The sequence below is a fragment of the Leucopleurus acutus genome, assembly GCF_964270905.1.
Source record: "Leucopleurus acutus genome assembly, chromosome: 21".
Lineage (NCBI taxonomy): Eukaryota > Metazoa > Chordata > Mammalia > Artiodactyla > Delphinidae > Leucopleurus > Leucopleurus acutus.
Genome location: NC_139163.1, coordinates 19,848,183 through 19,862,402, shown reverse-complemented (window position 1 = coordinate 19,862,402; position 14,220 = coordinate 19,848,183). Strand labels below are relative to the sequence as shown.

At 33.9% G+C, this 14,220-nt stretch overlaps 1 protein-coding gene across 3 annotated transcripts in view; it reads right to left on the bottom strand.

Annotated features, from left to right (window-relative positions):
- The window catches only part of SGCZ (sarcoglycan zeta), a gene marked incomplete at both ends in the record, with an annotated part of 909,187 nt that overhangs the window by 273,952 nt on the left and 621,015 nt on the right, over positions 1-14,220 (bottom strand). The gene's annotated exons all lie outside the window — the stretch shown is intronic.

Genomic DNA, 14,220 nt, shown 5'->3' with positions numbered 1-14,220 from the left:
TTGTTGCCTGCCAATACACACATATTTTTTTCTGTTTGGTGTGTGTGTTTCCTGCTCACCCATAGTTCCTTGTGAATATATAAATCATAGCTGATGCTCAAAATTTAATATTTAGAATTTTAGAATTTAATAACTTTAAGAAACTTTAGGAATTGTCTAGCCTGGTGTTTCTCAAATTTCATTAAAGACTCCTCTAGGTGCTTTTTAAACATGGATCTTCCCAGCTCCCTCCCTGGAGATTATGTTTCTGTGACTGTGGAATGAGGCCTGGGAATTTATACTGTTAGGAAGCATCCCTAGTAATTCCTATCATCAGGGGTATATAAGGAAAAGCTTATCAAGTTCAAATTCCTTTTTGTACATAGTGCCCTGCCCAAGGGTACACAGTAAGTCTCATAGTAAAGAGTAGAACCCACATCTCCTGATTTGGCATTCAGTGACTTTTTCACTTCCCCACACTGATACACATATTTGCTTGTGCAACCAAAATGCAAGTAGTAATATTAACCTTAGAAGAACATGAGCACTATCATCAATTTCAACATGAAAAATTATTCTGGTTTAGCACACAGCCGTGTTAGAGAAAAATTGTTTTCAAAGGCTAAAATGAAAAAAGAAACCGCTTAAGTCCATAATGTTTGGCTATAAACCATTGTACTATGTTTTAAACTAATTCATTCCTAGATATGGCCCTCCCTAAAATAATTTATAATATACATTATAAAACAATTCTATAAATCTGAATGTTTGTCTACAGCTTTTTTTCAGTCTAGGCCATACCCAGGAATAGAATCTCGTCCTTTAGGTACATACTTGATGCACACTTTTTAAAGATCGGTCCAATTAAGATTGTGTCAGTGATTTAATAGGAAGCAAATAAAACCAGTCCCCCTCAATAATGCCTCAGAAAGGTCCCTCGGATACAGGTAGTCTGGCCAGAACTCTTAGAGAATGGACTGGAGGACACGGTGAGGGAGGGGGAAGCTGGGGTGAAGTGAGAGTAGCATCCACATATATACACTACCGAACGTAAAATAGCTAGTGGGAAGCAGCAGCATAGCACAGGGAGATCAGCTCGGTGCTTTGCGATGACCTAGAGGGGTGGGATAGGGAGGGTGGGAGGGAGGCTCCAGAGGGAGGGGATATGGGGCTATATGTATGCATATGGCTGATTCACTTTGTTGTACAACAGAAACTAACAGTAATGTGAAGCAATTATACTCCAATAAAGATCTATTTAAAAAATATGAACTAACCTCAATATATTACAAGTAATTTGTATCTTCCTCTGAAAAAAGTCAATGGCCTAAACGACTTCTGTACCCTCCCAAAATATTTTTAGGGGGATGTGAACTAGATAAAATTCATTATTCTCTTAGTGGTCTCTCAAGAAACAGAATTGTTTGTGGCAAAGCTGTTGACGAGGAACTAACTGGGACACATTTTCAATATTTTGGGAGTTTACAACTAAGGTGTTTTGGACTTTGATGGTCAATGATAACAGTATTTTAGGAGATTTTAGGAGTGGCCGCTGATGGTAGAAGCCCATGAATTTCTCTGAGAGGGTTTTTTAAGCCAGAAAAACCAGATGGATAAGAGTGATATCTTACTTAATAACATGATAGGCCAAACTGAAAATATTATAATGGCATCACTTCAAGTGCTGAGTACTAACTCACTACCATTAGAAATACACTATTTTAGGGACTTCCCTGGTGATGCAGCGGTTAAGAATCTGCCTGCCAATGCAGGGGACACGGGTTCGAGCCCTGGTCCGGGAAGATCCCACGTGTCACGGAGCAACTAAGCCCACGAGCCACAACTACCGAAGCCTGCGCACCTAAAGCCCGTGCTCCACAACAAAAGAAGCCACCGCAATGAGAAGCCCGCGCACCGCAACGAAGAGTAGCCCCCGCTCGCCGCCAACTAGAGAAAGCCCACACGTGGCAACGAAGACACAACGCAACCAAATAAATAAACAAATAAATAAGTAAATACATTTATAAAAAAAGAGAAATACACTATTTTAGGCTATCACTTGATGCTAATGGTATCAGAGATGTCAACAAATAAAGAGGCAAACTGGCACTGTGGAAAAGACTTTAGATATAAAAAGACAAAATTTGAAGTCTGTTTCTGCTGCCTACTCCTAATTTCTTTATCTTTCAGTTCCTCACCTGTAGGGTAGGAATAATATCTAACCTTGTAAAGCTCAAATGAGAAGAATATGTATACTTTCAAGAATATGGTAAGGATTTGGCAAATAGGAGCTGAGATGAAGTCAATATTCTGATTTAATTTTATCATCAGTGTATGGTTTTTTCCAAGGCTGGTAAGCAACTATATATATATATATATATATATATATATATATATATATATATAAAATATTTATTTATATGTATAAATTGTAGGTAGATTTATCTATGTGAGTATATCTATACACACACACACATATATATATATACACATATGTATGGGGAGAGAGAGAGTGAGACAGTATGTGTTGATCTACCATTTATTAAAACTAGTATCTTTGCTATATAAGTGCTCACAGACAAATTACTAAAATATGACTTCCGTTTGATTTCTTTTCTCTATATTATATTATACCCTAGGGAAACGACTAGTGGAATATTTCAAATAAACAGCATATAATTCAGATATTGAAATTTCCTTGTTTTCTGAAAAAAATTAGAGTACGAGAAATATGGTTTTATATGTCACACAACCATGAACATGACAAATACGAAATGGTCAACTTATCTCTAGGGTAAATAATCCTCCCTCCAATTATTGGTCCCAACTCTCGGGCGGTCCATATTCCAACAGCCTGAGCTGTGTTGAGTCACTTCATTAAAACTGCTTCACGTGTCCTCATCCCTCTTCCATTAAACCTGAATTTCTAGGCCACTGGGAGTGATAGATGTGCTCAGGGCAAACTGATGGTTTCAGCACTCACTGGCTTCGTTAAGTTTGTGCTCCTTCTGTATTCCTGCCTCAGAGGTTTTCAAACACCTTCTTGTATTGTAACATTCGTAGAAAAGCTATTTTAAAATATTTAGCATTATTAGGAAGTTTCAATAGCATAAAGGATATCAACTGCATTATATTTCCAGCATAAGACACAACACGATGGCTCCTTGCTTTGTATCTTGGTTTTTAATTAGCAATTTGTCATGAACAAATATTCAATAAACCTATAAATATTTCCATATGTAAAAGCACCTTATTTCTGTATAAATATCCATTTCAAGGGTTCATCAAAAGAGATGAACCTAGCCTTGTTAATGCACATTTAGTGTATCTCTAATTAATTGTATTATAAACCATTACACAATATACATTGTTATATAAATGCCTTTGCATCTATTTGTGAGTTTATATGTAAGAAACAAAATTTCTGGTATGTGTTTTGTTTAAAAATATTCACAGGTATTGCCCACTGAATTTCAAGGTGGACACTTTAATTCACACTTCCAATAATGGTACATGAGTTAGCCAGTTTTCCAGCAGCTTAGGCACTATCACTTATTAAAAAATGTTGTTGTTTTGTAATCAAATAAGTGCTTTGCTAAGATTTGTTTTGAAGATGGATGATTTAGAGTATATTTTAATATGTTATTACATTATTTGTTAGTTTTCAATCTATTTTAATTCTCATGTTAAGAAACATCTTATTTTATATTTTAAAATAATACTGTTAAAAATCATCTGCAGTATTAGAGAATGTTAGATACTAAGAATCCATAAAGAACAAAAGAACACCTTTTGGCTTCCTCTACCTTTCTTCATTCACTTTCATATCTTGAAAATTCAGTCTTTGTTGTCTCTATATCTGCAATCACCTCTCCTTTGTGCTCTTCTACTCATTTTTCAAGTCCTGTCTTAGAATACATTTGTTTTATTGTTGAGTCTCCATAAGTATAATCAGCTATTTCATTAGCTATGTTTACAAACATTTTAAAATAAACTACAGCATACCATTGATCATATACATATATATATCATTGTGCTTATGTGCACTATATATTATATATATGTGTATATACAAGGCTGTTTTACACCCTTCAATATTAGTTTCTTGAATAGTGGTCATGTCTTACCTCATATTACCAACATATATCATAGTGTTTAAAATATTGCATTCGCTCAAGAGCTACTGGTTGTGAAAACACTGAGTTAGCTCTCCTTTAAGAAACTTTAGAATAAAGGCATGATGATAAATTCATTATGACAAAGAATTTGTCACAACAAATATCTGAATAACAATCATTCCACAGTGACAGGTTATACACAACGTGGTTTATAGAACAACCTGTAAAATCCTTTAAGGGATATTACCAAGTTGGAACTTGGCTCTCGTTATTTAACAATGCATTTGAACTACGAAAACAAAGTTTGATAGTGTCTTGATGACTACAGAACATTGGGGAATTGACATATTGAAGTGCTCTCTAGCAGTCACACGGTTTCTAATGACAGCTTCCCTACAGGAATCTTCTGTTCAGGAAAGTAGCTCTTACTATTCATAGTTGTTGTAGCTCATGTCAGCCCAGTGAGACTTGAGAATGTTGTAATCAATGGCAATTGAAACTGTTTAATAACATTAAAATTTAATTTGGACACAGGTACCAGACAGAAGTGCTTTAGATATATCTCTTGGCACATTGCTGGCATGTACTAAACATCCAAGTATGTTAATAAATGAATGCTTAATCAGGGAAATAATTCAGCAAGGAAAATAATAATAAAACACATCAATTTTCTCCCTAGATGCAATAGTACTGAACCAAAAATTGTCATATAACAGTCACTTAATAGAATAAGTGAAGCAGGGATGAAGACATATTATATTCCTATGTGAAAATGAAATAGACAGATGATAAAAAAGAACTGAGAGCATGCAGAATATATATTAGAATGCATTATTTTCAATCTGGCACTCAAAAGGAATTTTATGCTAATTTTGACCTTCTTTTATTATTGTATTTGAAAACGTTAATTTGGGAAATTCTCACTCTCTCTGTCTCTATTTCTCTCCTTGTAATAACAGCATACATTTTTGGGTCCTACTTTTCTAAAATCAATATTATATACTAAGCGTGTTTGCATTTGCTATAAATGTAACAACTAACTTTAGCAATAGCAAAACTTAAATCAAGAAGATATTTTCTCTAGCATATAGTTGATTTAATTAAAATTTTATCCTGAAATAATTGTAGATTCACATGCAGTTTGTAAAAAATGATACAAAGTGTTCCTTTGTACGCTGTACTTAACTTCCCCCATTCATAACATCTATCTTATAAAACTATTAAAAAGTCACAACTAGGATATTGACATTGAGCAGTAGAGATACAGAACATTTCCATCCCCAGAAGGATCCCTCATGTTGCCTTTTACGGTCACATGTTTCCCTCCTGACTCCATCCTCCATAATCCCTGCAAACACGGATTTCTTTTCCGTTTCTATAATTTTGTCATTTCAGGAATGTTATGTAAATGGAATCACAAAAAATTCAACTTTGGTGGGGTGATTTTTACACTGAGCATAATTTTCTGGAGATTCATCCAGGATTTTGTGTGTATCAATAATGTATTCCTTTATATTGTTGAGTAGTATTCTGTAGCGTGGTTGTGTCCCAGTTTGTTTAACCATCAACCTATTGAAAGACATTTGGGCTGTTTCCAAATTTTGACTATTGCAAACAAAGCTACTATAAACATTTATGTACGAGTTTTCTGTGAACACAAGTCTTCATTGCTCTAGGATAAGTGCCCAGGAGCGCAATTACTTTGGTAATTAAATGCTTAGTTTTACACATATATTAAAAAAAAAAAACCTTGCAAGTGAATTTCCAGAATGCCTATACCATTTTACATTTCTACCAACAATGTATGAGAAACCCAGTTTCTCTATATTCTTGTTAGCATTTGCTAGTGACATTGTTTTTTATTATATTAGCCATTCTGGAAGGTACGTGGTGATATGACTGTGTTTTTTAACTTGCATTTCTCTGACAGCTAATAATATTTAACCTCTTTCCATGTGCCAATTTTCCCCCCATATATTTCCTCCAGCAAAATGTTTGTTCATGTCTTTTGTCCGTTTTCTACTTTGAGTGGGGTGTGTGTGTGTGTGTGTGTGTGTGTTTACTGGTGAGTTTTAATAATACAGTATATATTTCAGATACTACACTTTTGTCAAGCAAGTGTTGTGAAAACATCTTCTGGTCAGTAGCTTCTCTCTTGGTTCACTTAACATTCTTTTGCAGAGCAAAAGTTTTTCATTTTGATGAATTCAGCTTATAAAATTTCCTTTTAAAGATCATGCTTTGGTGACAAGCCTAAAAACTGCCTAGCCCTAAGTCCTGAACATTTTCTCCTGTATTTTTCTAAAAGTTTTATAGTTCTACATCTTATATTTAAGACTGTGATCGATTTTAGTTCATTTTTGAAGGTTTGAAGCCTAGGTTTTTAGTCAGTTTGATTGTTTTATGTCTATAGATGCTCAATTACTCCAACACTATTTGTTGGAAAGAATATCTATCCTCTACTGACTTGCTTTTGTAGGTTTATTTCCAGGTTTTCTTTCTTATTCCATTGATCTACCCATCTCTACACAAATACCACACAACCCTGACTACTGTAGCTATATAAGTCTGAAAGTTGAGTAGACTAATTCCTCTTACATAATTAACTTTGACAAAATTGTTGTACCATTACAGTTCCTTTGCTTTTCTATATAAATTTGAGAAGAATTCTGACTACATCTCCAAAAAATCTTTGAGATTTTGACAGAACTTTTGTTAAATGTGTGTGTGTATATATATATATATATATATATATAAATATATATATATATATATATATATATAATTTGGAGAATATTGACTTATTTAATATGGTGAGTATTCCAATGTCTGTCTCCTTTACTTAGACGTTCTTTGATTTCTTTCATTTGCATTGTTTTTCAACACAAAATGCTGTACATTTTTAAAAAACATTTACATCTAAGTATCTAAATTTTGAGCCATTATAATTGGTACTTATTTTAAATTTTGGTATAAACAGATCCATTGCTAATACGGGAATAATATTGATTTGTAATGTTTATCTTATATCCTATAACTTTACTGGACTCATCAATTCTAGGAATTCTTTTTAAGATTCCTTAGGATTTTCTTCATGTCCTCTGAAAATGGAGACTGTTTTCTTTCTTCCTTTCTTCCTTTCTATCTGCAGGTCTTTCTTGCCTTACTGCACTGTCTAGAACTTCCAGTACTACACTAAGTGAGTGGCGAGTGGGGACACTATTGCCTTGTGTCCGATCTCCTGGATAAAGCACTGTCTTTAACCATAATGTTACCTATAGGTATATTTTTTTTAAGTTTCTCTGTTTTTGTCCTTTTTTTCTTTCCAAGATAAATAGATAGATAGATAGATAGATAGGTAGGTAGATAGTAGATTGATATATCTAACTGTTCATTATCAAATGACAGAATAACTTCATCTTTAAGCAGGTGAAACCTGGAAATCGAGTTCCCTACTTGTCCTTGCCCCCTGCTTCTTGAGATAGATATTCCTGTTATTTTATGTTCCTGAAATACACAAAATAAAAATAATGTCTTCCTCTGTCCTATTACTAACTGATTCTAAAACTTCTGAAGGAAATCAAAACATTTTCTTAAAAAAAGTGTATTTCCTGTTTTGTACTTTGCTTTCATCTTTCTAGCACACTCCTAATATGTAACTACTAATTGAACAGTATAATAGTAATATTGTTTATGTGTAAAGGTAGTTATCATGTCTCATGAAAAACATTACATATTTCTTTAAACTGTTTCAGATCCTTTGCCTGTAATTTTATTTGCACATAACTCCATTTACATGTTTCTTTATATGGTTAACTGGTCACAACATAAAGGAAAACATTCACCAACACATTAAAAAGCAAATTTAACACCAATAATTGAACCTGTGCAAGGAAGAAATATCTAGCTAATTACTAATGTTAAATAGCTCAGTCACTGTTGAATAACAACTCTAAGAGAGGTAGCAAGCTGTACCCACAAGCCAGGTAGGCACAAAATGCAGAACAATATATGATACTCCAGGAATCTTATACATCTAGTCTTCAGATATTATTTTCCACAGAAGGAATAGAGGGTGCAGAGTGTTTTACTATGTCTATTAATACCTTTAATAGAAACGTGCTAAAGTGAGAGAAAGCCAAGGTAAGGTGTTCAGTCACAAAAAATATCATAAAGTATTGGTATTCGATTTTTGTAATGCTTAATTTGAAATTTTGTAAGATATTTTTTATGACCATATTTAAAAATAGTATTTTACAACTTGACAGAAAAATTTTGATGTGAGTGTACAATGCAATAATGCTTCTTAGGCTGTCAAACTTACATGCATTAGCTGTTTTTATCACCTATAAAAATGACTAAACAATGTCTCATACCTGGAATTAATCTCACATAAGCGTACAATATTTAGCAGTAACTTTCACAGAAATCTTAAAATTTTCACATAAGCTTGGTATGTTCTGCCTCTCCTCTATTTCTAGATCTGTTAGTATATGGTAAAATGTTAGTAGTTGAGGTCACAATAGCTGTAATTGTTTTCTCTTTGAGGAAAGGTGCCTCAATCTTCAGAACTGTAGATTTAAGAAACTGATAAAGCAGCTATTGTACAAAGAACTCAAGTACATGGAAAACCTATAAACCTAAATTAAAAAATATAATTTACACCAATGTTACCTTTGAACTACAGTATTTGCAGACTTCAAACACACATTGTGATTTTTTCTCTGATTATATTAATTTCCACAAAGTTGATAAGAAATTATTTTCCTTTGAGCAAAAGATGCATACCTATTTCTCAAGCTAGTTAGTGCATTTCTTGATCTCTTGGATCCTTTTGTTACCCAGGGAATACTTCAGTAAAGCTGCTGACTCACCCTACCAGTTTCATTGCTCTGAGGATGTAAAATGCATATCACACCAATTCTTAGTATGTGAACTCTTTCTTCTCAGGAGGTTTCTATCTTCTCTCCTTACACTGAAACAGGAAAATTTCTTTATGACAGATTCATACTACATACCCCAAACTGAGCTTCTAGCAACTTCTACTCTGTGATCATCTTGAAAGTTTTGTGGTTGCAGGGACTTTTGCAAAGATCGTTGGCCAATTATTTACCAGGCATAACCAGTCAACTGCCCACTTGCACTCATGAATATTTTTGAACACTATCGTGTTTTCAATATTCTGAGGCATTTGTCATTACCTTCTTAACAAGAAATGACTCACTTGTACTCACCACCATGTGAATAAATTTCACATAAGACAAAAACGTTATGAAAATTCTCATGATACTCTTCGAAGGTAATCAGCCCTTCCTTTCACAGATTATGCAACATTGAATTAGAAACCAAAGTGTTAGTATGAAGAGGGGTTTGGTAAATAAGGAATTGTCAATAGATGTTTGGGGTGTGTATTTTCCATGATGCATAATCTCTGTTGTGAGCATTTAAACTACTCATATGCTTCAATTTCAATAACAATAATGATATGTCACTATCTATTAACTATGATATTGGAATTTGTAGCCACAATTTACTCATGGTTACTTAAGCTTAAAGTTTAATTAATTAAAATTAAATTAAAAATTCAGTATCTCCATCATGCTGGCCATATTTCAAGTGCTCAATAGACACACGTGCTAATGAACACAGCACAAAATACCATTTCCGTCATGTCAGAAAGTTCTTTTGTACAGTCCATATCTACAGCATTTTTAGCCTATTAACATGCTACATTTATACTGCCAAAATGATCGTTGTTAAGATTCTTAAAAAATTCTGTAAGTTAGTAAAATAGTAAAAAAGAAAAAGGAGAGATACCATTCAGAAATACACTATGAGCAGCAATAGTTGCAAGGCTTTCCATCATGTGCGAACTTATATTTCAAAACTAACTAGAAGTGTAGATGAGAAGTGACTCCTCACTCATCTCGTAAGTAAATCTAATTTCTCAGTCTCACAAAATAGATCCAAACCTAGACCTTATGTTGTTGGTATACATGATACTTGTGTTCTGAGTCCCCTCTGTGGTATGTTTTTATAGAGAATAGTAACACAGGAGATTGACTGAAACCACACTTATGGATATGTACCGAGTGAATCACTGTAAGCCCAGAATCTTCTCAAGTCTTGGAAAGAAGGCAGTGACAATTTTTGACAATGAATTTGTAAATGAACTACACCATCTGCAATGTTTGCCTTTATTCTCAGAGGTTGTTCTCTTAGAGTAGGAAAAAGCAGACAGAGGATGAAAAGGCAGCACAGGACTTTAGTAACAATGCTATGTAAGATTATAGTTAATGTGTATGTGTGTGTGTGTGTGTGTGTGTGTGTGTGTGTGTGTGTGTATGTGTGTGAACCCCAATTCAAGCAACTTCTGTCTCTTAGTCCAGGATCTCAAGTAGATTAAAAGAGGCAGGGTGGTATAGAGCCACATATACCAAATGAACGTCATACACACTCTGAATTTGTCGTTATCCAGCTTTGGGACAGTTAGTCACTCAGGGCCTTAGCTTCCTCTTATTTAAAACAAACTCTCTCAGTGGCCATCTCAGTTTTATGCCCCCAACCCCTTGCTCCAACACAACCCCAAAACTACAGACTAGACTTCTGTTAATAACTTAAACGAGAAAGCAGATACTTGTAGTGGAAAGAAGCCGAGGACGACCTCCTTCCCTGGCCCAATTTCTTTTTCTGCGCTGCCTCCTTCCTCCAAGTTGATGACCACTGGATAAATTGCACCCCGCCTTATGTAACAAAACAAAAACAACCAAACAAAAATAACAAAGAAAAAACTCTGAAATTTTGAGATTTATAAACAGGCATTGGTTTTCATATATGGAAGGGATCTCAGATATCACCCAGCCCACTATCCTAATTTTATGGATGAATAAATTGAAACCAAGAAAATCAGAACCATCTCAATCAAATATGGCTTACAACCTTCACTGAATTCTTTGTCATCAATATATTTCCTGTTTTATATTAATGCATTTTTAGGAACGATCAACATTTAGATTTTTTAAAGAAACATTAATACTCAGTTCAGTATGTTTAGTCCAACATATATGTGTATTTCATATTTAACATGTATAATGTTCTAACTGGTTGCATTATTTGGATTGAGTTATTTGAGCATTCGTTTTTTCCCTTATGATCCTACAGCCATATGCTGAAGGGCAAGTAAGACACACCTGCAGAAAGCCCACACCTAACTCATTTCAGCACACCTGCTTGGTTCTTTCCACTTATATACCCTGTATTCCTGCTGATTACAATTTTACTAATCCTCTGACCCCATAAAGACTGCCAGGGGCTGGCACACGTAAGCAGCATGAAATCAAATGTGCCATGTTGTTTAGCATCTGTTCCTAACTCCCCGTGAAGTTTTCTTTGCAAACAGCACAGGGCTGTCAGCTTCCATCAGCTCGGTAGAGAACTCTACTAAGAAGCATTAGTCTTCATCTAGAATTCCTCTTTACAAGATCACACCTTCACATAAGACACCTAGGTATGCAATGGAGAGGTTTAATGTTAATATGCCTATATTACCAAAAGAGAAATCTCTTAAATTTTGCCCTAATATTTCTATGTGTTTAATGAGATCTGAATGTTAAGTATATCTCCTGGGACAAATAGCACACCTTTTAGCAACTACTGTATGTGTTTATCTTTCTTCTTAAAATGCTTCACTAAAGGCTTTGATAAACGCTTTTGACTTTAACTCCTCAAGCATTCCCTTGATCTCATCTTCCTTGTAGACAATAATAAAATTAAAAGGTATTAGTGCCCCTTTGCAGAAACACATTTCTAAAATTTGTAATGCATTTTGAAATAAGATCTATTTGGGTTTCCTCTCCGGAATGGTAATTAAACAAAAATTATTTTATAAATTAGGAATGCACAAGTGCTGCATAATAGGCAATGCCTAATTTTAGGCTTTATACACATAAAGACATTTAAAATTTAAACATCCTTAATCTGCCAAATGGTTAATCTGGAAGATTCTAAGTAAATATCTCCACGTTTCCCAGAATACGAAACATTTACTTGCATATTATGCTATTATAGATAAGCATTTGAATTCCCATAAAAATTATATGCCTGTTCTTAAGCTGTCTAAGGAAAAAAATAATTGTGGAGATAAATGAAAATGTATTTTATCAACCTGAAACATGGTAATGCCCTTTCTTCTTCTAATCTGGCCCAAAATATCAGTAATCTAATATGTACTATTTGTTTATAACTTATGACCTTCTCACAGATGATTCAACCAATGAATTATAACATTATTATTTCTAATTTAAAGTTTTAGTTTTTCCCTTTTTTGACAAGAAGAATCATCTGACTCTGATCACGTTTTTATTTATTAACAGTTTATATAAAATTGATCAAGTGTTTTCTGAACATTTCAGCTTTCACATTCACATTGCAGAGCAGTCCTGAATATCTGGCATTTAGCTGATAACATTTAAATGTATTAAATACAGAATTGTTCTTGTGACTTCTTTGAAGGGACAATGAAGTTGGCATATACCTGTAATAATGTATAGTTCACTACGGAATATTTAATAATGAAAATGAGTCATCAAAAGTAGTTAAACTACTTTGAAACTATATAGGTTAAAATATTTTTATGAAGAATGATTTTAATAGTACTCGAGTAGTAACGACATTATCAAGAAAATTCACTTACGTGGAAAATTAATTTTCTTGACCAGAAAGGATAAGTGAAGTTCTACTATATGTGTACAGATGAGACCTAAGACTCTATGGTACCTGGCAGTCTAGAGGTTTCCAAGAAGACAAGAATCCTGAAATAACCCTGATAGTTATGAAGAGGATGCAAAGAATAGGAACAAAGATCATGAGAAGGAATCTAATGCATGTCAGTTAATAGACTCTCCTCTCTTTTGCTTCCCAATCCCAAATACTGTCTCCTTTCCTATTAATTTATTTTCCTTTCCTTTCAAACTCTAATCATATCCAAAACTTCTGAGCACCATAACTTATAGCTACTAGATTGTAGTTTAATTGATGCAACTAACATTATCATATGCGAAGAAGCTAAAGTTAAACAATATTAGAAGATATTTGGATCTCTAGGGAAGAACTTAATCGACTTTATGAAACCAGCTTTAATTGAATAAATATCTCATTTAAAATCCCAGGTAGAGAACTTGATTTAAAACAGAGCTAATTTCATCACATAAAAATATATAGAAGCAATTATTTCAATGATTTCAACAGAAAATCTTTTCCCTCTAGCAAACAGGATATTTTATAAATCTTGCCAGGTAATTGTTTTAGTTAAAAAAAAATGTTAATATATTGAAAATATTGTTGAATACCTGAATAGCATTATATAAGGACCCTGGAGGCCCAGATATGCCTGTGTGTCCAAGGCACAGCATTAAAAACCACAGAGCTATCAAGATCATGGAGAAGAAAATGATTTGTGCCCCAGAATCTGAAGAAAATAAAATTTCCATTGCAAGAGTATATTTACTTTTAAGGAGCAGAAGCTTGAAACCTTCTACTAAACCTAAATGGAGTATTAGCACTCTTCAGTAGAAAGTTAAGTGAAAAATGGACACCAACAAAGTAATCACCTGTTACCTCCATGAAAACTGCACAGATTCCATGGGTGAATGAGACAGACCTTGAATTGGCTCAAGATTTTAAAACTGTGGCATTTTGGAAGAAGAATCTAGATGAGACAAAGAGAGCTAACAGTTAAATGTTGTGAAAGCAAGTTGAAGAGCATCCCCTTCATAGAAAATGGTAATGTAGAAAAATACAAGAGGAAACCAGCCAGGAGCTGACTTACAGTCAATTTGTAGTGTGTGTATCTATGTGTGTGTGTTGTGTGTAGGAGAGTGTTTACATAATAGTATAAGTGAAGAGGAAGACTAAACCATTCCACTTTGCAAAAACATGGAGCAAGTTCTGATTCACTAGTGATAATTTGAACGATATAACTCTCTCCTTCTTTAGCTCTTAGTTTATGTGAAATGTCAGATGATGTCATTTCACAAATAAGTCAGTTTACAACTTTGAAGGTTTGCCAGTTCCCACAGCAAGCAGACCACATAAATTTTTCTCCCTACAATAAAACTCTATTACT